Raw genomic sequence first — 25,846 nt, 5'->3', positions numbered from 1 at the left:
CCAGTGACCCGGGTTCGGTTCTGTTTACTGCCACAGCCTCACAGCTCCAGTGTCCCGGGTTCGGTTCTGTTTACTGCCACAGTCTCACAGCTCCAGTGTCCCGGGTTCGGTTCTGTTTACTGCCACAGTCTCACAGCTCCAGTGACCTGGGTTCGGTTCTGTTTACTGCCACAGTCTCACAGCTCCAGTGACCTGGGTTCTGTTCTGTTTACTGCCACAGTCTCAGAGCTCCAGTGACCTGGGTTCTGTTCTGTTTACTGCCACAGTCTCACAGCTCCAGTGACCTGGGTTCGGTTCTGTTTACTGCCACAGTCTCACAGCTCCAGTGACCTGGGTTCGGTTCTGTTTACTGCCACAGTCTCACAGCTCCAGTGACCCAGGTTCGGTTCTGTTTACTGCCACAGTCTCACAGCTCCAGTGACCTATGTTCGGTTCTGTTTACTGCCACAGTCTCACAGCTCCAGTGTCCCGGGTTCGGTTCTGTTTACTGCCACAGTCTCACAGCTCCAGTGACCTGGGTTCGGTTCTGTTTACTGCCACAGTCTCACAGCTCCAGTGTCCCGGGTTCGGTTCTGTTTACTGCCACAGTCTCACAGCTCCAGTGACCCGGGTTCAGTTCTGTTTACTGCCACAGTCTCACAGCTCCAGTGTCCCGGGTTCGGTTCTGTTTACTGTCACAGTCTCACAGCTCCAGTGTCCCGGGTTCGGTTCTGTTTACTGCCACAGTCTCACAGCTCCAGTGACCTGGGTTCGGTTCTGTTTACTGCCACAGTCTCACAGCTCCAGTGTCCCGGGTTCGGTTCTGTTTACTGCCACAGTCTCACAGCTCCAGTGACCCGGGTTCAGTTCTGTTTACTGCCACAGTCTCACAGCTCCAGTGTCCCGGGTTCGGTTCTGTTTACTGTCACAGTCTCACAGCTCCAGTGACCCGGGTTCAGTTCTGTTTACTGCCACAGTCTCACAGCTCCAGTGTCCCGGGTTCGGTTCTGTTTACTGTCACAGTCTCACAGCTCCAGTGACCCGGGTTCGGTTCTGTTTACTGCCACAGTCTCACAGCTCCAGTGTCCCGGGTTCGGTTCTGTTTACTGCCACAGTCTCACAGCTCCAGTGACCCGGTTTCGGTTCTGTTTACTGCCACAGTCTCACAGCTCCAGTGACCTGGGTTCGGTTCTGTTTACTGCCACAGCCTCACAGCTCCAGTGACCCGGGTTCGGTTCTGTTTACTGCCACAGTCTCACAGCTCCAGTGACCCGGGTTCGGTTCTGTTTACTGCCACAGTCTCACAGCTCCAGTGTCCCGGGTTCGGTTCTGTTTACTGCCACAGTCTCACAGCTCCAGTGTCCCGGGTTCGGTTCTGTTTACTGCCACAGTCTCACAGCTCCAGTGTCCCGGGTTCGGTTCTGTTTACTGCCACAGTCTCACAGCTCCAGTGTCCCGTGTTCGGTTCTGTTTACTGCCACAGTCTCACAGCTCCAGTGACCGGGTTCAGTTCTGTTTACTGCCACAGTCTCACAGCTCCAGTGACCCAGGTTCGGTTCTGTTTACTGCCACAGTCTCACAGCTCCAGTGACCCGGGTTCGGTTCTGTTTACTGTCACAGTCTCACAGCTCCAGTGACCTGGGTTCGGTTCTGTTTACTGCCACAGTCTCACAGCTTCAGTGACCCGGGTTCGGTTCTGCGTACTGCCACAGTCTCACAGCTCCAGTGTCCCGGGTTCGGTTCTGTTTACTGCCACAGTCTCACAGCTTCAGTGACCCGGGTTCGGTTCTGCGTACTGCCACAGTCTCACAGCTCCAGTGTCCCGGGTTCGGTTCTGTTTACTGCCACAGTCTCACAGCTCCAGTGTCCCGGGTTCGGTTCTGTTTACTGCCACAGTCTCACAGCTCCAGTGTCCCGGGATCGGTTCTGTTTACTGCCACAGTCTGTCAGCTCCAGTGACCCGGGTTCAGTTCTGTTTACTGCCACAGTCTCACAGCTCCAGTGTCCCGGGTTCGGTTCTGTTTACTGTCACAGTCTCACAGCTCCAGTGTCCCGGGTTCGGTTCTGTTTAGTGCCACAGTCTCACAGCTCCAGTGACCTGGGTTCGGTTCTGTTTACTGCCACAGTCTCACAGCTCCAGTGTCCCGGGTTCGGTTCTGTTTACTGCCACAGTCTCACAGCTCCAGTGTCCCGGGATCGGTTCTGTTTACTGCCACAGTCTGTCAGCTCCAGTGACCCGGGTTCAGTTCTGTTTACTGCCACAGTCTCACAGCTCCAGTGTCCCGGGTTCGGTTCTGTTTACTGTCACAGTCTCACAGCTCCAGTGTCCCGGGTTCGGTTCTGTTTAGTGCCACAGTCTCACAGCTCCAGTGACCTGGGTTCGGTTCTGTTTACTGCCACAGTCTCACAGCTCCAGTGTCCCGGGTTCGGTTCTGTTTACTGCCACAGTCTCACAGCTCCAGTGGTCCCGGGTTCAGTTCTGTTTACTGCCACAGTCTCACAGCTCCAGTGTCCCGGGTTCGGTTCTGTTTACTGTCACAGTCTCACAGCTCCAGTGTCCCGGGTTCGGTTCTGTTTACTGTCACAGTCTCACAGCTCCAGTGACCCGGGTTCGGTTCTGTTTACTGCCACAGTCTCACAGCTCCAGTGTCCCGGGTTCGGTTCTGTTTACTGCCACAGTCTCACAGCTCCAGTGACCCGGTTTCGGTTCTGTTTACTGCCACAGTCTCACAGCTCCAGTGTCCTGGGTTCGGTTCTGTTTACTGCCACAGCCTCACAGCTCCAGTGACCAGGGTTCGGTTCTGTTTACTGCCACAGTCTCACAGCTCCAGTGTCCTGGGTTCGGTTCTGTTTACTGCCACAGCCTCACAGCTCCAGTGACCCGGGTTCGGTTCTGTTTACTGCCACAGTCTCACAGCTCCAGTGTCCCGGGTTCGGTTCTGTTTACTGCCACAGTCTCACAGCTCCAGTGTCCCGGGTTCGGTTCTGTTTACTGCCACAGTCTCACAGCTCCAGTGTCCCGGGTTCGGTTCTGTTTACTGCCACAGTCTCACAGCTCCAGTGTCCCGGGTTCGGTTCTGTTTACTGCCACAGTCTCACAGCTCCAGTGACCGGGTTCAGTTCTGTTTACTGCCACAGTCTCACAGCTCCAGTGACCCAGGTTCGGTTCTGTTTACTGCCACAGTCTCACAGCTCCAGTGACCCGGGTTCGGTTCTGTTTACTGTCACAGTCTCACAGCTCCAGTGACCTGGGTTCGGTTCTGTTTACTGCCACAGTCTCACAGCTTCAGTGACCCGGGTTCGGTTCTGCGTACTGCCACAGTCTCACAGCTCCAGTGTCCCGGGTTCGGTTCTGTTTACTGCCACAGTCTCACAGCTCCAGTGACCTGGGTTCGGTTCTGTTTACTGCCACAGTCTCACAGCTCCAGTGACCCGGGTTCGGTTCTGTTTACTGTCACAGTCTCACAGCTCCAGTGACCTGGGTTCGGTTCTGTTTACTGCCACAGTCTCACAGCTTCAGTGACCCGGGTTCGGTTCTGCGTACTGCCACAGTCTCACAGCTCCAGTGTCCCGGGTTCGGTTCTGTTTACTGCCACAGTCTCACAGCTCCAGTGACCTGGGCTCGGTTCTGTTTACTGCCACAGTCTCACAGCTCCAGTGTCCCGGGTTCGGTTCTGTTTACTGCCACAGTCTCACAGCTCCAGTGTCCCGGGTTCGGTTCTGTTTACTGCCACAGTCTCACAGCTCCAGTGTCCCGGGATCGGTTCTGTTTACTGCCACAGTCTCACAGCTCCAGTGACCTGGGTTCGGTTCTTTTTACTGCCACAGTCTCACAGCTCCAGTGACCTGGGTTCGGTTCTGTTTACTGCCACAGTCTCACAGCTCCAGTGTCCTGGGTTCGGTTCTGTTTACTGCCACAGTCTCACAGCTCCAGTGTCCCGGGTTCGGTTCTGTTTACTGCCACATTCTCACAGCTCCAGTGTCCCGGGATCGGTTCTGTTTACTGCCACAGTCTCACAGCTCCAGTGACCTGGGTTCGGTTCTGTTTACTGCCACAGTCTCACAGCTCCAGTGACCCGGGTTCGGTTCTGTTTACTGCCACAGTCTCACAGCTCCAGTGTCCCGGGTTCGGTTCTGTTTACTGTCACAGTCTCACAGCTCCAGTGACCTGGGTTCGGTTCTGTTTACTGCCACAGTCTCACATCTCCAGTGACCCGGGTTAAGTTCTGTTTACTGCCACAGTCTCACAGCTCCAGTGTCCTGGGTTCGGTTCTGTTTACTGTCACAGTCTCACAGCTCCAGTGACCCGGGTTCAGTTCTGTTTACTGCCACAGTCTGTCAGCTCCAGTGACCCGGGTTCAGTTCTGTTTACTGCCACAGTCTCACAGCTCCAGTGTCCCGGGTTCGGTTCTGTTTACTGCCACAGTCTCACAGCTCCAGTGACCTGGGTTCGGTTCTGTTTACTGCCACAGTCTCACAGCTCCAGTGACCTGGGTTCAGTTCTGTTTACTGCCACAGTCTCACAGCTCCAGTGACCTGGGTTCGGTTCTGTTTACTGTCACAGTCTCACAGCTCCACTGACCCGGGTTCAGTTCTGTTTACTGCCACAGTCTCACAGCTCCAGTGTCCCGGGTTCGGTTCTGTTTACTGCCACAGTCTCACAGCTCCAGTGTCCCGGGTTCGGTTCTGTTTACTGCCACAGTCTCACAGCTCCAGTGTCCCGGGTTCGGTTCTGTTTACTGCCACAGTCTCACAGCTCCAGTGTCCCGGGTTCGGTTCTGTTTACTGCCACAGTCTCACAGCTCCAGTGACCCAGGTTCGGTTCTGTTTACTGCCACAGTCTCACAGCTCCAGTGTCCCGGGTTCGGTTCTGTTTACTGCCACAGTCTCACAGCTCCAGTGACCTGGGTTCGGTTCTGTTTACTGCCACAGTCTCACAGCTCCAGTGTCCCGGGTTCGGTTCTGTTTACTGCCACAGTCTCACAGCTCCAGTGACCTGGGTTCGGTTCTGTTTACTGCCACAGTCTCACAGCTCCAGTGACCTGGGTTCGGTTCTGTTTACTGTCACAGTCTCACAGCTCCAGTGACCTGGGTTCGGTTCTGTTTACTGCCACAGTCTCACAGCTCCAGTGTCCCGGGTTCGGATCTGTTTACTGCCACAGTCTCACAGCTCCAGTGTCCCGGGTTCGGTTCTGTTTACTGCCACAGTCTCACAGCTCCAGTGTCCCGGGTTCGGTTCTGTTTACTGCCACAGTCTCACAGCTCCAGTGACCTGGGCTCGGTTCTGTTTACTGCCACAGTCTCACAGCTCCAGTGACCTGGGTTCGGTTCTGTTTACTGCCACAGTCTCACAGCTCCAGTGTCCCGGGATCGGTTCTGTTTACTGCCACAGTCTGTCAGCTCCAGTGACCCGGGTTCAGTTCTGTTTACTGCCACAGTCTCACAGCTCCAGTGTCCCGGGTTCGGTTCTGTTTACTGCCACAGTCTCACAGCTCCAGTGTCCCGGGTTCGGTTCTGTTTACTGTCACAGTCTCACAGCTCCAGTGTCCCGGGTTCGGTTCTGTTTACTGCCACAGTCTCACAGCTCCAGTGACCTGGGTTCGGTTCTGTTTACTGCCACAGTCTCACAGCTCCAGTGTCCCGGGTTCGGTTCTGTTTACTGCCACAGTCTCACAGCTCCAGTGACCCGGGTTCGGTTCTGTTTACTGCCACAGTCTCACAGCTCCAGTGTCCCGGGTTCGGTTCTGTTTACTGCCACAGTCTCACAGCTCCAGTGACCCGGGTTCGGTTCTGTTTACTGCCACAGTCTCACAGCTCCAGTGTCCCGGGTTCGGTTCTGTTTACTGCCACAGTCTCACAGCTCCAGTGTCCCGGGTTCGGTTCTGTTTACTGCCACAGTCTCACAGCTCCAGTGTCCCGGGTTCGGTTCTGTTTACTGCCACAGTCTCACAGCTCCAGTGACCCGGGTTCGGTTCTGTTTACTGCCACAGTCTCACAGCTCCAGTGTCCCGGGTTCGGTTCTGTTTACTGCCACAGTCTCACAGCTCCAGTGTCCTGGGTTCAGTTCTGTTTACTGCCACAGTCTCACAGCTCCAGTGTCCTGGGTTCGGTTCTGTTTACTGCCACAGCCTCACAGCTCCAGTGACCCGGGTTCGGTTCTGTTTACTGCCACAGTCTCACAGCTCCAGTGACCCGGGTTCGGTTCTGTTTACTGCCACAGTCTCACAGCTCCAGTGACCCGGGTTCGGTTCTGTTTACTGCCACAGTCTCACAGCTCCAGTGTCCCGGGTTCGGTTCTGTTTACTGCCACAGTCTCACAGCTCCAGTGACCTGGGTTCGGTTCTGTTTACTGCCAGAGTCTCACAGCTCCAGTGACCCGGGTTCGGTTCTGTTTACTGCCACAGTCTCACAGCTCCAGTGTCCCGGGTTCGGTTCTGTTTACTGTCACAGTCTCACAGCTCCAGTGTCCCGGGTTCGGTTCTGTTTACTGCCACAGTCTCACAGCTCCAGTGAGCTGGGTTCGGTTCTGTTTACTGCCACAGTCTCACAGCTCCAGTGACCCGGGTTCGGTTCTGTTTACTGCCACAGTCTCACAGCTCCAGTGTCCCGGGTTCGGTTCTGTTTACTGCCACAGTCTCACAGCTCCAGTGACCTGGGTTCGGTTCTGTTTACTGCCACAGTCTCACAGCTCCAGTGACCCGGGTTCGGTTCTGTTTACTGCCACAGTCTCACAGCTCCAGTGACCTGGGTTCGGTTCTGTTTACTGTCACAGTCTCACAGCTCCAGTGACCCGAGTTCAGTTCTGTTTACTGCCACAGTCTCACAGCTCCAGTGTCCCGGGTTCAGTTCTGTTTACTGCCACAGTCTCACAGCTCCAGTGACCCGGGTTCAGTTCTGTTTACTGCCACAGTCTCACAGCTCCAGTGTCCCGGGTTCGGTTCTGTTTACTGCCACAGTCTCACAGCTCCAGTGACCTGGGTTCGGTTCTGTTTACTGCCACAGTCTCACAGCTCCAGTGTCCCGGGTTCAGTTCTGTTTACTGCCACAGTCTCACAGCTCCAGTGTCCCGGGTTCGGTTCTGTTTACTGCCACAGTCTCACAGCTCCAGTGACCCGAGTTCAGTTCTGTTTACTGCCACAGTCTCACAGCTCCAGTGACCTGGGTTCGGTTCTGTTTACTGCCACAGTCTCACAGCTCCAGTGACCTCGGTTCGGTTCTGTTTACTGCCACAGTCTCACAGCTCCAGTGACCCGGGTTCAGTTCTGTTTAATGCCACAGTCTCACAGCTCCAGTGACCCGGGTTCGGTTCTGTTTACTGCCACAGTCTCACAGCTCCAGTGACCTGGGTTCAGTTCTGTTTACTGCCACAGTCTCACAGCTCCAGTGACCTGGGTTCGGTTCTGTTTACTGCCACAGCCTCACAGCTCCAGTGACCCGGGTTCAGTTCTGTTTACTGTCACAGTCTCACAGCTCCAGTGTCCCGGGTTCGGTTCTGTTTACTGCCACAGTCTCACAGCTCCAGTGACCTGGGTTCGGTTCTGTTTACTGCCACAGTCTCACATCTCCAGTGTCCCGGGTTCGGTTCTGTTTACTGCCACAGCCTCACAGCTCCAGTGTCCCGGGTTCGGTTCTGTTTACTGCCACAGTCTCACAGCTCCAGTGACCTGGGTTCTGTTCTGTTTACTGCCACAGTCTCACAGCTCCAGTGACCCGGGTTCGGTTCTGTTTACTGCCACAGCCTCACAGCTCCAGTGTCCTGGGTTCGGTTCTGTTTACTGCCACCGTCTCACAGCTCCAGTGACCCGGGTTCGGTTCTGTTTACTGCCACAGCCTCACAGCTCCAGTGTCCCGGGTTCGGTTCTGTTTACTGCCACAGCCTCACAGCTCCAGTGTCCCGGGTTCGGTTCTGTTTACTGCCACAGTCTCACAGCTCCAGTGACCCGGGTTCGGTTCTGTTTACTGCCACAGTCTCACAGCTCCAGTGTCCCGGGTTCGGTTCTGTTTACTGCCACAGCCTCACAGCTCCAGTGTCCCGGGTTCGGTTCTGTTTACTGCCACAGTCTCACAGCTCCAGTGACCCGGGTTCGGTTCTGTTTACTGCCACAGTCTCACAGCTCCAGTGACCTGGGTTCGGTTCTGTTTACTGCCACAGTCTCACAGCTCCAGTGTCCCGGGTTCGGTTCTGTTTACTGCCACAGTCTCACAGCTCCAGTGACCTGGGTTCGGTTCTGTTTACTGCCACAGTCTCACAGCTCCAGTGACCCGGGTTCGGTTCTGTTTACTGCCACAGTCTCACAGCTCCAGTGACCCGGGTTCGGTTCTGTTTACTGCCACAGTCTCACAGCTCCAGTGACCTGGGTTCGGTTCTGTTTACTGCCACAGTCTCACAGCTCCAGTGACCCGGGTTCGGTTCTGTTTACTGCCACAGCCTCACAGCTCCAGTGTCCCGGGTTCGGTTCTGTTTACTGCCACAGTCTCACAGCTCCAGTGACCTGGGTTCGGTTCTGTTTATTGCCACAGTCTCAAAGCTCCAGTGACCCGGGTTCGGTTCTGTTTACTGCCACAGTCTCACAGCTCCAGTGACCCAGGTTCGGTTCTGTTTACTGCCACAGTCTCACAGCTCCAGTGACCTATGTTCGGTTCTGTTTACTGCCACAGTCTCACAGCTCCAGTGTCCCGGGTTCGGTTCTGTTTACTGCCACAGTCTCACAGCTCCAGTGTCCCGGGTTCGGTTCTGTTTACTGCCACAGTCTCACAGCTCCAGTGACCTGGGTTCGGTTCTGTTTACTGCCACAGTCTCACAGCTCCACTGACCCGGGTTCAGTTCTGTTTACTGCCACGGTCTCACAGCTCCAGTGTCCCGGGTTCGGTTCTGTTTAGTGCCACAGTCTCACAGCTCCAGTGACCTGGGTTCGGTTCTGTTTACTGCCACAGTCTCACAGCTCCAGTGTCCCGGGTTCGGTTCTGTTTACTGCCACAGTCTCACAGCTCCAGTGACCCGGGTTTGGTTCTGTTTACTGCCACAGTCTCACAGCTCCAGTGTCCCGGGTTCGGTTCTGTTTACTGCCACAGTCTCACAGCTCCAGTGTCCCGGGTTCGGTTCTGTTTACTGCCACAGTCTCACAGCTCCAGTGTCCCGGGTTCGGTTCTGTTTACTGCCACAGTCTCACAGCTCCAGTGACCCAGGTTCGGTTCTGTTTACTGCCACAGTCTCACAGCTCCAGTGTCCCGGGTTCGGTTCTGTTTACTGCCACAGTCTCACAGCTCCAGTGACCTGGGTTCGGTTCTGTTTACTGCCACAGTCTCACAGCTCCAGTGTCCCGGGTTCGGTTCTGTTTACTGCCACAGTCTCACAGCTCCAGTGACCCGGGTTCGGTTCTGTTTACTGCCACAGTCTCACAGCTCCAGTGACCCAGGTTCGGTTCTGTTTACTGCCACAGTCTCACAGCTCCAGTGACCTGGGTTCGGTTCTGTTTACTGCCACAGTCTCACAGCTCCAGTGACCTGGGTTCGGTTCTGTTTACTGCCACAGTCTCACAGCTTCAGTGACCCGGGTTCGGTTCTGCGTACTGCCACAGTCTCACAGCTCCAGTGTCCCGGGTTCGGTTCTGTTTACTGCCACAGTCTCACAGCTCCAGTGACCTGGGCTCGGTTCTGTTTACTGCCACTGTCTCACAGCTCCAGTGACCTGGGTTCGGTTCTGTTTACTGCCACAGTCTCACAGCTCCAGTGTCCCGGGATCGGTTCTGTTTACTGCCACAGTCTGTCAGCTCCAGTGACCCGGGTTCAGTTCTGTTTACTGCCACAGTCTCACAGCTCCAGTGTCCCGGGTTCGGTTCTGTTTACTGTCACAGTCTCACAGCTCCAGTGACCCGGGTTCAGTTCTGTTTACTGCCACAGTCTCACAGCTCCAGTGTCCCGGGTTCGGTTCTGTTTACTGTCACAGTCTCACAGCTCCAGTGTCCCGGGTTCGGTTCTGTTTACTGCCACAGTCTCACAGCTCCAGTGACCTGGGTTCGGTTCTGTTTACTGCCACAGTCTCACAGCTCCAGTGACCCGGGTTCGGTTCTGTTTACTGCCACAGTCTCACAGCTCCAGTGTCCCGGGTTCGGTTCTGTTTACTGTCACAGTCTCACAGCTCCAGTGACCCGGGTTCGGTTCTGTTTACTGCCACAGTCTCACAGCTCCAGTGACCCGGGTTCGGTTCTGTTTACTGCCACAGTCTCACAGCTCCAGTGACCCGGGTTCAGTTCTGTTTACTGCCACAGTCTCACAGCTCCAGTGTCCTGGGTTCAGTTCTGTTTACTGCCACAGTCTCACAGCTCCAGTGACCTGGGTTCGGTTCTGTTTACTGCCACAGTCTCACAGCTCCAGTGTCCCGGGTTCGGTTCTGTTTACTGCCACAGTCTCACAGCTCCAGTGACCTGGGTTCGGTTCTGTTTACTGCCACAGTCTCACAGCTCCAGTGACCTGGGTTCGGTTCTGTTTACTGCCACAGTCTCACAGCTCCAGTGTCCCGGGTTCGGTTCTGTTTACTGCCACAGTCTCACAGCTCCAGTGTCCCGGGTTCGGTTCTGTTTACTGCCACAGTCTCACAGCTCCAGTGTCCTGGGTTCAGTTCTGTTTACTGCCACAGTCTCACAGCTCCAGTGTCCTGGGTTCGGTTCTGTTTACTGCCACAGCCTCACAGCTCCAGTGACCCGGGTTCGGTTCTGTTTACTGCCACAGTCTCACAGCTCCAGTGACCCGGTTTCGGTTCTGTTTACTGCCACAGTCTCACAGCTCCAGTGTCCCGGGTTCGGTTCTGTTTACTGCCACAGTCTCACAGCTCCAGTGACCCGGGTTCGGTTCTGTTTACTGCCACAGTCTCACAGCTCCAGTGTCCCGGGTTCGGTTCTGTTTACTGCCACAGTCTCTCAGCTCCAGTGTCCCGGGTTCGGTTCTGTTTACTGCCACAGTCTCACAGCTCCAGTGACCTGGGTTCGGTTCTGTTTACTGCCACAGTCTCACAGCTCCAGTGTCCCGGGTTCGGTTCTGTTTACTGCCACAGTCTCACAGCTCCAGTGACCTGGGTTCGGTTCTGTTTACTGCCAGAGTCTCACAGATCCAGTGACCCGGGTTCGGTTCTGTTTACTGCCACAGTCTCACAGCTCCAGTGTCCCGGGTTCGGTTCTGTTTACTGTCACAGTCTCACAGCTCCAGTGTCCCGGGTTCGGTTCTGTTTACTGCCACAGTCTCACAGCTCCAGTGAGCTGGGTTCGGTTCTGTTTACTGCCACAGTCTCACAGCTCCAGTGACCCGGGTTCGGTTCTGTTTACTGCCACAGTCTCACAGCTCCAGTGTCCCGGGTTCGGTTCTGTTTACTGCCACAGTCTCACAGCTCCAGTGACCTGGGTTCGGTTCTGTTTACTGCCACAGTCTCACAGCTCCAGTGTCCCGGGTTCGGTTCTGTTTACTGCCACAGTCTCACAGCTCCAGTGTCCCGGGTTCGGTTCTGTTTACTGCCACAGTCTCACAGCTCCAGTGACCCGGGTTCGGTTCTGTTTACTGCCACAGTCTCACAGCTCCAGTGACCTGGGTTCGGTTCTGTTTACTGTCACAGTCTCACAGCTCCAGTGACCCGAGTTCAGTTCTGTTTACTGCCACAGTCTCACAGCTCCAGTGTCCCGGGTTCGGTTCTGTTTACTGCCACAGTCTCACAGCTCCAGTGACCTGGGTTCGGTTCTGTTTACTGCCACAGTCTCACAGCTCCAGTGACCTGGGTTCGGTTCTGTTTACTGCCACAGTCTCACAGCTCCAGTGTCCCGGGTTCGGTTCTGTTTACTGCCACAGTCTCACAGCTCCAGTGTCCCGGGTTCGGTTCTGTTTACTGCCACAGTCTCACAGCTCCAGTGACCTGGGTTCGGTTCTGTTTACTGCCGCAGCCTCACAGCTCCAGTGACCCGGGTTCAGTTCTGTTTACTGTCACAGTCTCACAGCTCCAGTGTCCCGGGTTCGGTTCTGTTTACTGCCACAGTCTCACAGCTCCAGTGACCTGGGTTCGGTTCTGTTTACTGCCACAGTCTCACATCTCCAGTGTCCCGGGTTCGGTTCTGTTTACTGCCACAGTCTCACAGCTCCAGTGTCCCGGGTTCGGTTCTGTTTACTGCCACAGTCTCACAGCTCCAGTGACCTGGGTTCTGTTCTGTTTACTGCCACAGTCTCACAGCTCCAGTGACCCGGGTTCGGTTCTGTTTACTGCCACAGCCTCACAGCTCCAGTGTCCTGGGTTCGGTTCTGTTTACTGCCACCGTCTCACAGCTCCAGTGACCCGGGTTCGGTTCTGTTTACTGCCACAGCCTCACAGCTCCAGTGTCCCGGGTTCGGTTCTGTTTACTGCCACAGCCTCACAGCTCCAGTGTCCCGGGTTCGGTTCTGTTTACTGCCACAGTCTCACAGCTCCAGTGACCCGGGTTCGGTTCTGTTTACTGCCACAGTCTCACAGCTCCAGTGACCTGGGTTCGGTTCTGTTTACTGCCACAGTCTCACAGCTCCAGTGACCCGGGTTCGGTTCTGTTTACTGCCACAGCCTCACAGCTCCAGTGTCCCGGGTTCGGTTCTGTTTACTGCCACAGTCTCACAGCTCCAGTGACCTGGGTTCGGTTCTGTTTATTGCCACAGTCTCACTGCTCCAGTGACCCGGGTTCGGTTCTGTTTACTGCCACAGTCTCACAGCTCCAGTGACCCAGGTTCGGTTCTGTTTACTGCCACAGTCTCACAGCTCCAGTGACCTATGTTCGGTTCTGTTTACTGCCACAGTCTCACAGCTCCAGTGTCCCGGGTTCGGTTCTGTTTACTGCCACAGTCTCACAGCTCCAGTGTCCCGGGTTCGGTTCTGTTTACTGCCACAGTCTCACAGCTCCAGTGACCTGGGTTCGGTTCTGTTTACTGCCACAGTCTCACAGCTCCAGTGTCCCGGGTTCGGTTCTGTTTACTGCCACAGTCTCACAGCTCCAGTGACCCGGGTTCAGTTCTGTTTACTGCCACAGTCTCACAGCTCCAGTGTCCCGGGTTCGGTTCTGTTTACTGTCACAGTCTCACAGCTCCAGTGTCCCGGGTTCGGTTCTGTTTACTGCCACAGTCTCACAGCTCCAGTGACCTGGGTTCGGTTCTGTTTACTGCCACAGTCTCACAGCTCCAGTGTCCCGGGTTCGGTTCTGTTTACTGCCACAGTCTCACAGCTCCAGTGACCCGGGTTCAGTTCTGTTTACTGCCACAGTCTCACAGCTCCAGTGTCCTGGGTTCGGTTCTGTTTACTGCCACAGTCTCACAGCTCCAGTGTCCCGGGTTCGGTTCTGTTTACTGTCACAGTCTCACAGCTCCAGTGACCCGGGTTCAGTTCTGTTTACTGCCACAGCCTCACAGCTCCAGTGTCCCGGGTTCGGTTCTGTTTACTGCCACAGTCTCACAGCTCCAGTGACCCGGGTTCGGTTCTGTTTACTGCCACAGTCTCACAGCTCCAGTGTCCCGGGTTCGGTTCTGTTTACTGCCACAGTCTCACAGCTCCAGTGACCCGGTTTCGGTTCTGTTTACTGCCACAGTCTCACAGCTCCAGTGTCCTGGGTTCAGTTCTGTTTACTGCCACAGTCTCACAGCTCCAGTGTCCTGGGTTCGGTTCTGTTTACTGCCACAGCCTCACAGCTCCAGTGACCCGGGTTCGGTTCTGTTTACTGCCACAGTCTCACAGCTCCAGTGACCCGGTTTCGGTTCTGTTTACTGCCACAGTCTCACAGCTCCAGTGTCCCGGGTTCGGTTCTGTTTACTGCCACAGTCTCACAGCTCCAGTGACCCGGGTTCGGTTCTGTTTACTGCCACAGTCTCACAGCTCCAGTGTCCCGGGTTCGGTTCTGTTTACTGCCACAGTCTCTCAGCTCCAGTGTCCCGGGTTCGGTTCTGTTTACTGCCACAGTCTCACAGCTCCAGTGACCTGGGTTCGGTTCTGTTTACTGCCACAGTCTCACAGCTCCAGTGTCCCGGGTTCGGTTCTGTTTACTGCCACAGTCTCACAGCTCCAGTGACCTGGGTTCGGTTCTGTTTACTGCCAGAGTCTCACAGATCTAGTGACCCGGGTTCGGTTCTGTTTACTGCCACAGTCTCACAGCTCCAGTGTCCCGGGTTCGGTTCTGTTTACTGTCACAGTCTCACAGCTCCAGTGTCCCGGGTTCGGTTCTGTTTACTGCCACAGTCTCACAGCTCCAGTGAGCTGGGTTCGGTTCTGTTTACTGCCACAGTCTCACAGCTCCAGTGACCCGGGTTCGGTTCTGTTTACTGCCACAGTCTCACAGCTCCAGTGTCCCGGGTTCGGTTCTGTTTACTGCCACAGTCTCACAGCTCCAGTGACCTGGGTTCGGTTCTGTTTACTGCCACAGTCTCACAGCTCCAGTGTCCCGGGTTCGGTTCTGTTTACTGCCACAGTCTCACAGCTCCAGTGTCCCGGGTTCGGTTCTGTTTACTGCCACAGTCTCACAGCTCCAGTGACCCGGGTTCGGTTCTGTTTACTGCCACAGTCTCACAGCTCCAGTGACCTGGGTTCGGTTCTGTTTACTGTCACAGTCTCACAGCTCCAGTGACCCGAGTTCAGTTCTGTTTACTGCCACAGTCTCACAGCTCCAGTGTCCCGGGTTCGGTTCTGTTTACTGCCACAGTCTCACAGCTCCAGTGACCTGGGTTCGGTTCTGTTTACTGCCACAGTCTCACAGCTCCAGTGACCTGGGTTCGGTTCTGTTTACTGCCACAGTCTCACAGCTCCAGTGTCCCGGGTTCGGTTCTGTTTACTGCCACAGTCTCACAGCTCCAGTGTCCCGGGTTCGGTTCTGTTTACTGCCACAGTCTCACAGCTCCAGTGACCTGGGTTCGGTTCTGTTTACTGCCGCAGCCTCACAGCTCCAGTGACCCGGGTTCAGTTCTGTTTACTGTCACAGTCTCACAGCTCCAGTGTCCCGGGTTCGGTTCTGTTTACTGCCACAGTCTCACAGCTCCAGTGACCTGGGTTCGGTTCTGTTTACTGCCACAGTCTCACATCTCCAGTGTCCCGGGTTCGGTTCTGTTTACTGCCACAGTCTCACAGCTCCAGTGTCCCGGGTTCGGTTCTGTTTACTGCCACAGTCTCACAGCTCCAGTGACCTGGGTTCTGTTCTGTTTACTGCCACAGTCTCACAGCTCCAGTGACCCGGGTTCGGTTCTGTTTACTGCCACAGCCTCACAGCTCCAGTGTCCTGGGTTCGGTTCTGTTTACTGCCACCGTCTCACAGCTCCAGTGACCCGGGTTCGGTTCTGTTTACTGCCACAGCCTCACAGCTCCAGTGTCCCGGGTTCGGTTCTGTTTACTGCCACAGCCTCACAGCTCCAGTGTCCCGGGTTCGGTTCTGTTTACTGCCACAGTCTCACAGCTCCAGTGACCCGGGTTCGGTTCTGTTTACTGCCACAGTCTCACAGCTCCAGTGACCTGGGTTCGGTTCTGTTTACTGCCACAGTCTCACAGCTCCAGTGACCCGGGTTCGGTTCTGTTTACTGCCACAGCCTCACAGCTCCAGTGTCCCGGGTTCGGTTCTGTTTACTGCCACAGTCTCACAGCTCCAGTGACCTGGGTTCGGTTCTGTTTATTGCCACAGTCTCACTGCTCCAGTGACCCGGGTTCGGTTCTGTTTACTGCCACAGTCTCACAGCTCCAGTGACCTATGTTCGGTTCTGTTTACTGCCACAGTCTCACAGCTCCAGTGTCCCGGGTTCGGTTCTGTTTACTGCCACAGTCTCACAGCTCCAGTGTCCCGGGTTCGGTTCTGTTTACTGCCACAGTCTCACAGCTCCAGTGACCTGGGTTCGGTTCTGTTTACTGCCACAGTCTCACAGCTCCAGTGTCCCGGGTTCGGTTCTGTTTACTGCCACAGTCTCACAGCTCCAGTGACCCGGGTTCAGTTCTGTTTACTGCCACAGTCTCACAGCTCCAGTGTCCCGGGTTCGGTTCTGTTTACTGTCACAGTCTCACAGCTCCAGTGTCCCGGGTTCGGTTCTGTTTACTGCCACAGTCTCACAGCTCCAGTGACCTGGGTTCGGTTCTGTTTACTGCCACAGTCTCACAGCTCCAGTGTCCCGGGTTCGGTTCTGTTTACTGCCACAGTCTCACAGCTCCAGTGACCCGGGTTCAGTTCTGTTTACTACCACAGTCTCACAGCTCCAGTGTCCTGGGTTCGGTTCTGTTTACTGCCACAGTCTCACAGCTCCAGTGTCCCGGGTTCGGTTCTGTTTACTGTCACAGTCTCACAGCTCCAGTGACCCGGGTTCAGTTCTGTTTACTGCCACAGCCTCACAGCTCCAGTGTCCCGGGTTCGGTTCTGTTTACTGCCACAGTCTCACAGCTCCAGTGACCCGGGTTCGGTTCTGTTTACTGCCACAGTCTCACAGCTCCAGTGTCCCGGGTTCGGTTCTGTTTACTGCCACAGTCTCACAGCTCCAGTGACCCGGGTTCGGTTCTGTTTACTGCCACAGCCTCACAGCTCCAGTGTCCCGGGTTCGGTTCTGTTTACTGCCACAGTCTCACAGCTCCAGTGACCTGGGTTCGGTTCTGTTTATTGCCACAGTCTCACTGCTCCAGTGACCCGGGTTCGGTTCTGTTTACTGCCACAGTCTCACAGCTCCAGTGACCTATGTTCGGTTCTGTTTACTGCCACAGTCTCACAGCTCCAGTGTCCCGGGTTCGGTTCTGTTTACTGCCACAGTCTCACAGCTCCAGTGTCCCGGGTTCGGTTCTGTTTACTGCCACAGTCTCACAGCTCCAGTGACCTGGGTTCGGTTCTGTTTACTGCCACAGTCTCACAGCTCCAGTGTCCCGGGTTCGGTTCTGTTTACTGCCACAGTCTCACAGCTCCAGTGACCCGGGTTCAGTTCTGTTTACTGCCACAGTCTCACAGCTCCAGTGTCCCGGGTTCGGTTCTGTTTACTGTCACAGTCTCACAGCTCCAGTGTCCCGGGTTCGGTTCTGTTTACTGCCACAGTCTCACAGCTCCAGTGACCTGGGTTCGGTTCTGTTTACTGCCACAGTCTCACAGCTCCAGTGTCCCGGGTTCGGTTCTGTTTACTGCCACAGTCTCACAGCTCCAGTGACCCGGGTTCAGTTCTGTTTACTACCACAGTCTCACAGCTCCAGTGTCCTGGGTTCGGTTCTGTTTACTGCCACAGTCTCACAGCTCCAGTGTCCCGGGTTCGGTTCTGTTTACTGTCACAGTCTCACAGCTCCAGTGACCCGGGTTCAGTTCTGTTTACTGCCACAGCCTCACAGCTCCAGTGTCCCGGGTTCGGTTCTGTTTACTGCCACAGTCTCACAGCTCCAGTGACCCGGGTTCGGTTCTGTTTACTGCCACAGTCTCACAGCTCCAGTGTCCCGGGTTCGGTTCTGTTTACTGCCACAGTCTCACAGCTCCAGTGACCCGGTTTCGGTTCTGTTTACTGCCACAGTCTCACAGCTCCAGTGTCCTGGGTTCGGTTCTGTTTACTGCCACAGCCTCACAGCTCCAGTGACCAGGGTTCGGTTCTGTTTACTGCCACAGTCTCACAGCTCCAGTGTCCTGGGTTCGGTTCTGTTTACTGCCACAGTCTCACAGCTCCAGTGACCTGGGTTCGGTTCTGTTTACTGCCACAGTCTCACAGCTCCAGTGTCCCGGGTTCGGTTCTGTTTACTGCCACAGTCTCACAGCTCCAGTGACCCAGGTTCGGTTCTGTTTACTGCCACAGTCTCACAGCTCCAGTGACCCAGGTTCGGTTCTGTTTACTGCCACAGTCTCACAGCTCCAGTGACCTGGGTTCGGTTCTGTTTACTGCCACAGTCTCACAGCTCCAGTGACCCAGGTTCGGTTCTGTTTACTGCCACAGTCTCACAGCTCCAGTGACCCGGGTTCGGTTCTGTTTACTGTCACAGTCTCACAGCTCCAGTGACCTGGGTTCAGTTCTGTTTACTGCCACAGTCTCACAGCTCCAGTGTCCCGGGTTCGGTTCTGTTTACTGCCACAGTCTCACAGCTCCAGTGACCTGGGCTCGGTTCTGTTTACTGCCACAGTCTCACAGCTCCAGTGTCCCGGGTTCGGTTCTGTTTACTGCCACAGTCTCACAGCTCCAGTGTCCCGGGTTCGGTTCTGTTTACTGCCACAGTCTCACAGCTCCAGTATCCCGGGATCGGTTCTGTTTACTGCCACAGTCTGTCAGCTCCAGTGACCCGGGTTCAGTTCTGTTTACTGCCACAGTCTCACAGCTTCAGTGTCCCGGGTTCGGTTCTGTTTACTGCCACAGTCTCACAGCTCCAGTGACCTGGGTTCGGTTCTGTTTACTGCCACAGTCTCACAGCTCCAGTGTCCCGGGTTCGGTTCTGTTTACTGCCACAGTCTCACAGCTCCAGTGTCCCGGGTTCGGTTCTGTTTACTGCCACAGTCTCACAGCTCCAGTATCCCGGGATCGGTTCTGTTTACTGCCACAGTCTGTCAGCTCCAGTGACCCGGGTTCAGTTCTGTTTACTGCCACAGTCTCACAGCTTCAGTGTCCCGGGTTCGGTTCTGTTTACTGCCACAGTCTCACAGCTCCAGTGACCTGGGTTCGGTTCTGTTTACTGCCACAGTCTCACAGCTCCAGTGACCCGGGTTCGGTTCTGTTTACTGCCACAGTCTCACAGCTCCAGTGACCTGGGTTCGGTTCTGTTTACTGCCACAGTCTCACAGCTTCAGTGTCCCGGGTTCGGTTCTGTTTACTGCCACAGTCTCACAGCTCCAGTGACCTGGGTTCGGTTCTGTTTACTGCCACAGTCTCACAGCTCCAGTGTCCCGGGTTCGGTTCTGTTTACTGCCACAGTCTCACAGCTCCAGTGTCCCGGGTTCGGTTCTGTTTACTGCCACAGTCTCACAGCTCCAGTATCCCGGGATCGGTTCTGTTTACTGCCACAGTCTGTCAGCTCCAGTGACCCGGGTTCAGTTCTGTTTACTGCCACAGTCTCACAGCTTCAGTGTCCCGGGTTCGGTTCTGTTTACTGCCACAGTCTCACAGCTCCAGTGACCTGGGTTCGGTTCTGTTTACTGCCACAGTCTCACAGCTCCAGTGACCCGGGTTCGGTTCTGTTTACTGCCACAGTCTCACAGCTCCAGTGTCCCGGGATCGGTTCTGTTTACTGCCACAGTCTCACAGCTCCAGTGTCCCGGGTTCGGTTCTGTTTACTGCCACAGTCTCACAGCTCCAGTGACCCGGGTTCGGTTCTGTTTACTGCCACAGTCTCACAGCTCCAGTGACCTGGGTTCGGTTCTGTTTACTGCCACAGTCTCACAGCTCCAGTGTCCCGGGTTCGGTTCTGTTTACTGCCACAGTCTCACAGCTCCAGTGTCCCGGGTTCGGTTCTGTTTACTGTCACAGTCTCACAGCTCCAGTGTCCCGGGTTCGGTTCTGTTTACTGCCACAGTCTCACAGCTCCAGTGACCTGGGTTCGGTTCTGTTTACTGCCACAGTCTCACAGCTCCAGTGTCCCGGGTTCGGTTCTGTTTACTGCCACAGTCTCACAGCTCCAGTGACCCGGGTTCGGTTCTGTTTACTGCCACAGTCTCACAGCTCCAGTGTCCCGGGTTCGGTTCTGTTTACTGTCACAGTCTCACAGCTCCAGTGTCCCGGGTTCGGTTCTGTTTAGTGCCACAGTCTCACAGCTCCAGTGACCTGGGTTCGGTTCTGTTTACTGCCACAGTCTCACAGCTCCAGTGTCCCGGGTTCGGTTCTGTTTACTGCCACAGTCTCACAGCTCCAGTGACCCGGGTTCGGTTCTGTTTACTGCCACAGTCTCACAGCTCCAGTGTCCCGGGTTCGGTTCTGTTTACTGCCACAGTCTCACAGCTCCAGTGTCCCGGGTTCGGTTCTGTTTACTGCCACAGTCTCACAGCTCCAGTGTCCCGGGTTCGGTTCTGTTTACTGCCACAGTCTCACAGCTCCAGTGACCCAGGTTCGGTTCTGTTTACTGCCACAGTCTCACAGCTCCAGTGTCCCGGGTTCGGTTCTGTTTACTGCCACAGTCTCACAGCTCCAGTGACCTGGGTTCGGTTCTGTTTACTGCCACAGTCTCACAGCTCCAGTGACCCAGGTTCGGTTCTGTTTACTGCCACAGTCTCACAGCTCCAGTGACCTGGGTTCGGTTCTGTTTACTGCCACAGTCTCACAGCTCCAGTGACCTGGGTTCGGTTCTGTTTACTGCCACAGTCTCACAGCTTCAGTGACCCGGGTTCGGTTCTGCGTACTGCCACAGTCTCACAGCTCCAGTGTCCCGGGTTCGGTTCTGTTTACTGCCACAGTCTCACAGCTCCAGTGACCTGGGCTCGGTTCTGTTTACTGCCACAGTCTCACAGCTCCAGTGACCCGGGTTCAGTTCTGTTTACTGCCACAGTCTCACAGCTCCAGTGTCCTGGGCTCGGTTCTGTTTACTGCCACAGTCTCACAGCTCCAGTGTCCCGGGTTCGGTTCTGTTTACTGCCACAGTCTGTCAGCTCCAGTGACCCGGGTTCAGTTCTGTTTACTGCCACAGTCTCACAGCTCCAGTGTCCCGGGTTCGGTTCTGTTTACTGTCACAGTCTCACAGCTCCAGTGACCCGGGTTCAGTTCTGTTTACTGCCACAGTCTCACAGCTCCAGTGACCTGGGTTCGGTTCTGTTTACTGCCACAGTCTCACAGCTCCAGTGACCCGGGTTCGGTTCTGTTTACTGCCACAGTCTCACAGCTCCAGTGACCTGGGTTCGGTTCTGTTTACTGCCACAGTCTCACAGCTCCAGTGTCCTGGGTTCGGTTCTGTTTACTGCCACAGTCTCACAGCTCCAGTGATCTGGGTTCGGTTCTGTTTACTGCCACAGTCTCACAGCTCCAGTGTCCTGGGTTCGGTTCTGTTTACTGCCACAGTCTCACAGCTCCAGTGTCCCGGGTTCGGTTCTGTTTACTGTCACAGTCTCACAGCTCCAGTGTCCCGGGTTCGGTTCTGTTTACTGCCACAGTCTCACAGCTCCAGTGTCCCGGGTTCGGTTCTGTTTACTGCCACAGTCTCACAGCTCCAGTGACCTGGGTTCGGTTCTGTTTACTGCCACAGTCTCACAGCTCCAGTGTCCCGGGTTCGGTTCTGTTTACTGCCACAGTCTCACAGCTCCAGTGACCCGGGTTCGGTTCTGTTTACTGCCACAGTCTCACAGCTCCAGTGTCCCGGGTTCGGTTCTGTTTACTGCCACAGTCTCACAGCTCCAGTGACCCGGGTTCGGTTCTGTTTACTGCCACAGTCTCACAGCTCCAGTGTCCCGGGTTCGGTTCTGTTTACTGCCACAGTCTCACAGCTCCAGTGTCCCGGGTTCGGTTCTGTTTACTGCCACAGTCTCACAGCTCCAGTGACCTGGGTTCGGTTCTGTTTACTGCCACAGTCTCACAGCTCCAGTGACCCGGGTTCGGTTCTGTTTACTGCCACAGCCTCACAGCTCCAGTGACCCGGGTTCGGTTCTGTTTACTGCCACAGTCTCACCGCTCCAGTGACCCTTGTTCGGTTCTGTTTACTGCCACAGTCTCACAGCTCCAGTGACCTGGGTTCGGTTCTGTTTACTGCCACACTCTCACAGCTCCAGTGACCTGGGTTCGGTTCTGGGGACTGCCACAGTCTCACAGCTCCAGTGACCCGGGTTCGGTTCTGGGGACTGCCACAGTCTCACAGCTCCAGTGACCTTGGTTCGGTTCTGTTTACTGCCACAGTCTCACAGCTCCAGTGACCTGGGTTCGGTTCTGTTTACTGCCACAGCCTCACAGCTCCAGTGTCCCGGGTTCGGTTCTGTTTACTGCCACACTCTCACAGCTCCAGTGACCCGGGTTCAGTTCTGCGTACTGCCACAGTCTCACAGCTCCAGTGACCCGGGTTCGGTTCTGGGGACTGCCACAGCCTCACAGCTCCAGTGTCCCGGGTTCGGTTCTGTTTACTGCCACACTCTCACAGCTTCAGTGACCTGGGTTCGGTTCTGTTTACTGCCGCAGCCTCACAGCTCCAGTGACCCGGGTTCGGTTCTGTTTTTTGCCACAGTCTCACAGCTCCAGTGACCTGGGTTCGGTTCTGGGGACTGCCACAGTCTCACAGCTCCAGTGTCCCGGGTCCGGTTCTGTTTACTGCCACAGTCTCACAGCTCCAGTGTCCCGGGTCCGGTTCTGTTTACTGCCACAGTCTCACAGCTCCAGTGACCTGGGTTCGGTTCTGTTTACTGCCACAGTCTCACAGCTCCAGTGACCTGGGTTCGGTTCTGTTTACTGCCACAGTCTCACAGCTCCAGTGACCTGGGTTCGGTTCTGTTTACTGCCACAGTCTCACAGCTCCAGTGTCCCGGGTCCGGTTCTGTTTACTGCCACAGTCTCACAGCTCCAGTGACCTGGGTTCGGTTCTGTTTACTGTCACAGTCTTAAAGCTCCAGTTACCTGGGTTCGGTTCTGTTTACTGCCACAGTCTCACAGCTCCAGTGACCTGGGTTCTGTTCTGTTTACTGCCACAGTCTCACAGCTCCAGTGACCCGGGTTCGGTTCTGTTTACTGCCACAGTCTCACAGCTCCAGTGACCTGGGTTCGGTTCTGTTTACTGCCACAGTCTCACAGCTCCAGTGACCCGGGTTCGGTTCTGTTTACTGCCACAGTCTCACAGCTCCAGTGACCTGGGTTCGGTTCTGTTTACTGCCACAGTCTCACAGCTCCAGTGACCTGGGTTCTGTTCTGTTTACTGCCACAGTCTCACAGCTCCAGTGACCCGGGTTCGGTTCTGTTTACTGCCACAGTCTCACAGCTCCAGTGACCCGGGTTCGGTTCTGTTTACTGCCACAGTCTCACAGCTCCAGTGACCTGGGTTCGGTTCTGTTTACTGCCACAGTCTCACAGCTCCAGTGACCTGGGTTCGGTTCTGTTTACTGCCAGAGTCTCACAGCTCCAGTGACCTGGGTTCGGTTCTGTTTACTGCCACAGTCTCACAGCTCCAGTGACCCGGGTTCGGTTCTGTTTACTGCCACAGCCTCACAGCTCCAGTGACCCGGGTTCGGTTCTGTTTACTGCCACAGTCTCACCGCTCCAGTGACCCGGGTTCGGTTCTGTTTACTGCCACAGTCTCACAGCTCCGGTGACCTGGGTTCGGTTCTGTTTACTGCCACACTCTCACAGCTCCAGTGACCTGGGTTCGGTTCTGGGGACTGCCACAGTCTCACCGCTCCAGTGACCCGGGTTCGGTTCTGGGGACTGCCACAGTCTCACAGCTCCAGTGACCTGGGTCCGGTTCTGTTTACTGCCACAGTCTCACAGCTCCAGTGACCTGGGTTCGGTTCTGTTTACTGCCACAGCCTCACAGCTCCAGTGTCCCGGGTTCGGTTCTGTTTACTGCCACAGTCTCACAGCTCCAGTGACCCGGGTTCAGTTCTGCGTACTGCCACAGTCTCACAGCTCCAGTGTCCCGGGTTCGGTTCTGTTTACTGCCACAGCCTCACAGCTCCAGTGTCCCGGGTTCGGTTCTGTTTACTGCCACACTCTCACAGCTCCAGTGACCTGGGTTCGGTTCTGGGGACTGCCACAGCCTCACAGCTCCAGTGACCTGGGTTCGGTTCTGTTATCTGCCGCAGCCTCACAGCTCCAGTGACCCGGGTTCGGTTCTGTTTTTTGCCACAGTCTCACAGCTCCAGTGTCCCGGGTCCGGTTCTGTTTACTGCCACAGCCTCACAGCTCCAGTGACCCGGGTTCGGTTCTGTTTACTGCCACAGTCTCACAGCTCCAGTGTCCCGGGTCCGGTTCTGTTTACTGCCACAGTCTCACAGCTCCAGTGACCCGGGTTCGCTTCTGTTTACTGCCATAGTCTCACAGCTCCAGTGACCTGGGTTCAGTTCTGTTTACTGCCACAGCCTCACAGCTCCAGTGACCTGGGTTCAGTTCTGTTTACTGCCACAGTCTCACAGCTCCAGTGACCTGGGTTCAGTTCTCTTTACTGCCACAGCCTCACAGCTCCAGTGACCTGGGTTCGGTTCTGTTTACTGCCACAGTCTCACAGCTCCAGTGTCCCGGGTTCAGTTCTGTTTACTGCCACAGTCTCACAGCTCCAGTGACCTGGGTTCGGTTCTGTTTACTGCCACAGTCTCACAGCTCCAGTGTCCTGGGTTCGGTTCTGTTTACTGCCACAGTCTCACAGCTCCAGTGACCTGGGTTCAGTTCTGTTTACTGCCACAGTCTCACAGCTCCAGTGACCTGAGTTCGGTTCTGTTTACTGCCACAGCCTCACAGCTCCAGTGACCCGGGTTCGGTTCTGTTTACTGCCACAGTCTCACAGCTCCAGTGACCTGAGTTCGGTTCTGTTTACTGCCACAGTCTCACAGCTCCAGTGTCCCGGGTTCGGTTCTGTTTACTGCCACAGTCTCACAGCTCCAGTGACCTGGGTTCAGTTCTGTTTACTGCCACAGTCTCACAGCTCCAGTGACCTGAGTTCGGTTCTGTTTACTGCCACAGTCTCACAGCTCCAGTGTCCTGGGTTCGGTTCTGGGGACTGCCACAGTCTCACAGCTCCAGTGTCCCGGGTTCGGTTCTGTTTACTGCCACAGCCTCACAGCTCCAGTGTCCTGGGTTCGGTTCTGGGGACTGCCACAGTCTCACAGCTCCAGTGTCCCGGGTTCGGTTCTGTTTACTGCCACACTCTCACAGCTTCAGTGACCTGGGTTCGGTTCTGCGTACTGCCACAGTCTCACAGCTCCAGTGTCCCGGGTTCGGTTCTGTTTACTGCCACACTCTCACAGCTTCAGTGACCTGGGTTCGGTTCTGTTTACTGCCACAGTCTCACAGCTCCAGTGACCCGGGTTCTGTTCTGTTCACTGCCACAGTCTCACAGCTCCAGTGTCCCGGGTTCAGTTCTGTTTACTGCCACAGCCTCACAGCTCCAGTGTCCTGGGTTCGGTTCTGGGGACTGCCACAGTCTCACAGCTCCAGTGTCCCGGGTTCGGTTCTGTTTACTGCCACAGTCTCACAGCTCCAGTGACCTGGGTTCGGTTCTGTTCACTGCCACAGTCTCACAGCTCCAGTGTCCCGGGTTCGGTTCTGTTTATTGCCACAGTCTCACAGCTCCAGTGTCCCGGGTTCGGTTCTGTTTACTGCCACAGTCTCACAGCTCCAATGTCCCGGGTTCGGTTCTGTTTACTGTCACAGTCTTACAGCTCCAGTGACCTGGGTTCGGTTCTGTTTACTGCCACAGTCTCACAGCTCCAGTGACCTGGGCTCGGTTCTGTTTACTGCCACAGTCTCACAGCTCCAGTGACCTGGGTTCGGTTCTGTTTACTGCCACAGTCTCACAGCTCCAGTGTCCTGGGTTCAGTTCTGTTTACTGCCACAGTCTCACAGCTCCAGTGACCCGGGTTCGGTTCTGTTTACTGCCACAGCCTCACAGCTCCAGTGTCCTGGGTTCGGTTCTGTTTACTGCCACAGTCTCACAGCTCCAGTGACCTGGGTTCGGTTCTGTTTACTGCCACAGTCTCACAGCTCCGGTGACCCGGGTTCGGTTCTGTTTACTGCCACAGCCTCACAGCTCCAGTGTCCTGGGTTCGGTTCTGTTTACTGCCACAGTCTCACAGCTCCAGTGACCTGGGTTCGGTTCTGTTTACTGCCACAGTCTCACAGCTCCAGTGACCCGGGTTCGGTTCTGTTTACTGCCACAGCCTCACAGCTCCAGTGACCCGGGTTCGGTTCTGTTTACTGCCACAGTCTCACCGCTCCAGTGACCCGGGTTCGGTTCTGTTTACTGCCACAGTCTCACAGCTCCAGTGACCTGGGTTCGGTTCTGTTTACTGCCACACTCTCA

The sequence above is a fragment of the Heterodontus francisci genome, unplaced genomic scaffold (assembly GCF_036365525.1).
Source record: "Heterodontus francisci isolate sHetFra1 unplaced genomic scaffold, sHetFra1.hap1 HAP1_SCAFFOLD_231, whole genome shotgun sequence".
Classification (NCBI taxonomy): Eukaryota; Metazoa; Chordata; class Chondrichthyes; order Heterodontiformes; family Heterodontidae; genus Heterodontus; species Heterodontus francisci.
This window is presented reverse-complemented; position numbering follows the sequence as displayed.